Genomic DNA, 4,898 nt, shown 5'->3' with positions numbered 1-4,898 from the left:
AAAATGCCAGAATATCACAATCTGTTTTTCTGGGTGTCTTTTTATTCTACCGGAAAAGTTCAAATTAATGGAGTGTAAATTGCATCACATAAATGGAAACTAAACCCTGTTGAAGGCAGACCAGTGAAAACATACTATAATTTTCAAAGCAACATAGTAGAGAAAATAACAAAGTTGTTTTAAAGTTCCAACAAAAACAGATTGATTGCTATTTATGATTTACTCTATCTGAATTCCCCAAGCCATTATGGAATTTAGTGCTAGACTCATCAGTCATACAAATAGTTTTTTTCTTCGGTAAGCTTTTCTCTATAACTTTTCTATATATTACATATATAGATATATATTTTATACACAGACATACCACTGTGATGTATGTACATGCATACATACATCTACATCTTTTGGGGGAGATGAATCACAGATTTTTTTTCAAATACAATGAACCACAAACAGAAAAATATCTCTGACTTGAAAAAATCTTATTTCTCACCTGTCTCTCATCTCATCACCAGTTTTGAAATGCTGGCCAGGGGGCTGCTAAAATTTTGTAACATTTAAAATATATATATATATTATATACTCATATCATAAATACTTTCATTTTATATATGCTTCTGATTTTATTTCATGGGCTTTGACTACACTCATTGACTCAAATGGCTTAATTCCGTGTGATTATGTTCCAAACAGTTTGGATATCAGATTTACAAATGGAAGAACAGATCATCAACAAATATCAGGGACTGCAGAGCAATTTACATGAGCTGAACTATGGGAGAGGTTGTTCAAAATATGAATGGTCTGGTGGTGAAACCACTTGAGGCACAAGCTTGAAGCTTGCTCTACACTCATGCTAAATGGCACCCACAACACTGATCTGGTCCTTCAGACAGAAAAAGTCAAAAGTAAACAGTTTGCAAGCTGCTGGCAACAGCACTGGGCATGCCTTAAACATGCTAGCTTTAAAATGCTACCTAGAAGTAGGATGAACCCTTCACCTTTTTTTTTTTTTAAATGTTAAAATATCTACATCTCTGCTCCTGCCTGCCGAGACACTGAATTTTGGAAGACGCTGACTATTGCCTGGATTACGCTAAGTGTCCTCAAATGCCTTTCTTGTCAATGGCTCTAGATACCTTCCAGAACCTTTCCAGCACCAGGCATTCATTCATTCAAAAAGAAAAGAAGTTAAGTTATTGCAGAGTTTTCTGAGTTTTCTTCAGTTTACCTGGTGTCAGAAACTTGCAGCACTTAGCATTTAGACCTGCAAAATACTGAACTTTGTCTTCTTTTACATGAAAATGGAGCAGGGCTATACTGTATAAACCACACCTTGCATGATTCAATATATAGACCAAAAGAGTAATGATTTTTTTTTCTTTTAATTATCAGGAAACAAAGAACAAAACTGAATATCAAATAGTGGACTGAAACATGATTTAAAATAAGTGCTGAAAATCTGAAGATATAATTTCCAATTGTCTCTTTGTTTTTTTCCTCTCTGCTTTTATAGTGTCTCATTAGTACATCTAGACAGCAGACAAATGTGCTTGTGGTAGGCTGACTTCCTCCCATGGTACTCCTAAGTCACTACTGATTGCTTCAAGCGCTTTCCATCTCTACTAAGCTCATCCCAGAACTGCATGTGCTGAGGATGGGGCAAGGTCTTTTCCAGTCTTGGGTCCCATGCCGCGTTAGAGTGAGCGATATTTACTGCCACTGGCTGCTTATGAGCAGCAAATGCAGTAAAATTATGTATGGCAAAGGGCAGCACCTGGACCCCTGAGACATTCTTGTTTCCCCTGTAGATAGCACTGGAGATGACACCCTTGAGCCCTAAGGGATTATTCAGTTCAGGACTTCTCTCTTTTTTAAATGCTTATATTGAAGGGGAAGCTCTGTTTTCTGAGAATAGACAAAATGAGAAGTTTGTAAGTGAGGCAAGGAGGTCTACCAAACAGAGCAGAAATCTTGGATATTTGCAGTGATATTATGAAGCTTAAAAGCAGTTTTCTGCCACTTGTAAGATATGACATAAATATGAATGAGAACTATAAGATACACACAGAGTAAAAAAAAGAGAGAGAATACTAGTTCCACTTCTATAATGTTCTGAGCACTCTCACATCTAGTCCTTGACCCCCCCTTTTTTTTTTTTTTTTTTTTTTTTTTTTTTTTTTTAATTCTGAATGGCCTTGTTGTGATTACAAGAGCTGGTTGTACTTCAGAGACTGTATCATTCACAGAAGTGCTGAAACTCTTTTCTGCATGAAGGCAAAATATCTTCACATTAAGATAACCTAGGTTTTGTGGAAGCATTCAGAGATAAGCATTCTGGTATTGAGACTTTGTTCAGTGATGATAGTGCAGAAGTTCTACTAGAAGCTAGGGAGGCAGAGACTTGCAACACAAACCTGAGAAAACATATGTCCTAACGATAAGAAATTCTGTAGTAGTCATTGCATGTGCATTATGGTAAGTGTTTTTTTCTGACTTTGTTCTGCAACTTCAAAAAAAAAAACACTTTCATGAGAGATTAATGTGTTCTGCATTCAACACCACTTGCATTTTATAGTCTGGTCTTCTCACTACAGGTCAAAAACCAGAGACAAACACAAAGCATAAACGTCAGACCGTGAAATATGAAACACTCCAAAACTCCAAGTTCAGATAAAGAGTCTAACCATTCAAAGCTGAATGTCACAGCAAAACAATGTGAGAATTTGTGAAGCATTTGTATGAAGGCAAGGGCTGTACATAGGTTTCAGGTCTATGTAAGGCAAGTGGTTGGTAAGAGAAACACATCTGAAGTTTGGACTGTTCAGAGTCAGAGTTAAAAATGGAAAATATTGGGAACAATTAGACACTGAGTTTTTACAGATGATCATCAGAGGGCTATTGAGAACAGATGTTTCCGTAATCATGACACAGTGGAAGAATTCTTAGTGTTCAATGTCCTTCAACTCTGCATTTCCTGCATGGTAAGATATACGCTGCGTATCAAGAATTACTAGGGTAGACTACAGCACAGAACATTTAGGAACTCATCTCAGAGCCTGGTAGAAAGTTGGTTTCACAGGCAGACATTTTAATATTTATCTTACATAAATGGAGCCACTAGAGAAACAACAACCATAAAGGTTACAAACCCAAACAGTCTCTTTAAAACCCCATTTTCAGACCAGTAAATAGGTTCTAGGTGCAAGACCTAGACTCCATCTCCCCTCTGGAAGTAGAAACGAAGAATGCTTTGCTGATTTCTACTCAGACCTTTAGATGAAACCTCTCAGGCCATGGTTACACAGCTACTTCATTCCAGCAGGAATCCACAATCCCAACAAAATGCACAGTCCTGTCACTCCTCCCTGCTTCCCCACAAAGTCCCTCCACATGGCCAGTTGCTCATTCTTGTGTTAATTACTGGGTGGTGAGAGCAGACCAGTGCTCTCCCTGAAAATGATACCAGCAACAAAGCAATTAGTTTTCATTGTGGGATCCGTGCCCCATCAGCCTCCCCATGGGACTGTCTGAGAGAGCAGCAGGAATGGGCTCCCCGGGGCAGAGCATGTTGGGGTTCTCAGCAATGGCTCAGGCTGCCATAAGACTTCAGTGACTGTTCGACTTTGCCTTCATCCATCATGTGTTTGTCTCACTGTGTTGGACACACTGAATTTTCCTGTCCAAGACTGTTTGATACTGAGGCGCATCTTTTCCTGCATCTCCCAGCATTTTCATTCCAGAGCACTACCTAGCATCACTGTAACCATGTGCTAAATTAAAGTTACATCTGTGCAGCTGGCTGTTTTTTTTTTTTTTTTTTTTTTTCATGGTTTGTCTTTTTCTTCCACTCCTTCCTCCAATTCAGAAATCTCACTCTTGTGGCCTCCAGAGAAAAACCCACAGGGGAGAGGCTCATTTTCCCTTCTTCAGAAAACTCAATGTCCTTTCAGTGCTCTCCCATGGTGCATCGGCCTTTACTCTCCGGCCCAAGCCCTTCCGAGGCTGCCGGTCACCCTGGAAGAGCTTTCCCACATGCTGTATTGTCAGGGGACTGCCTGACCGTGGTCAGTGGTTTCTGCCTGTCTATATGTGGGTGGAGAGGGGCAGAGGGGCCACACCAGAGCAGAGCAGAACAACTGCAGGGGGGAGGCCTGGGGACAGCTGGGGTTTGTGGGTGAGGAGCTGCTGACCTGCCAGGAGCTGGGGTCTGTGCAGACCTATATCAATAAAGGCATTAAAAATAGAGAAAGTAACGGCTTCCTAAATTGCAGACCTTGGTTTGCGGAGAGAGGTTTTGTCTTTTCCAGACTCGTGCACGTAAAGTTTGTCATCTGTCCACATCTGCTGCATTTGCTTGGTGAGTACGTAGTGACAGGATACTTGACCTGGGAAATTACTGACACAGAAACTTCAGGCATTTTCTCACCTGCACCACGTTGATAGCACTGCCTTTACATACCAGCTGCTGGGGTGGTTTTGAGCCCCCCGGCCTTGTTTCTCACAACTAAACCTAGGGTGGAGAGATGTTACTGAAAATAACAAGTGATACCAAGCTTGAAATTCAGACACAGCTTTCCCCATACTTCAGGTAAGTTTGGGCTATGGTTTGGATCCATCTCACTTGTGCAGTTGTGACATTCTGTGTTGCTGACAGTCTGCCCACACCAGCAGTGGCACAAAAGGTAAAAAATAGCCTCACTAGCACAGCATCACCCTACTTGGTAATGGGGATTATTTTGTGTAAAGGCTAGCACGTTAAACTTGCACCCAGCCATCCATATGTTACCTGAACAAGACACCAAACACGACGCAAGGTTGAAAGAGTCAGATTTCCATGGTCCGTAACTAACTGAAAGATAAAGCAGGCTTGCAGCCTGGGATTTTTGTTTTGTTCT

The sequence above is a fragment of the Anas platyrhynchos genome, chromosome 5, assembly GCF_047663525.1.
Source record: "Anas platyrhynchos isolate ZD024472 breed Pekin duck chromosome 5, IASCAAS_PekinDuck_T2T, whole genome shotgun sequence".
Lineage (NCBI taxonomy): Eukaryota > Metazoa > Chordata > Aves > Anseriformes > Anatidae > Anas > Anas platyrhynchos.
The sequence above is the reverse complement of the archived record's forward strand: the minus strand, read 5'-3'. Positions refer to the sequence as shown.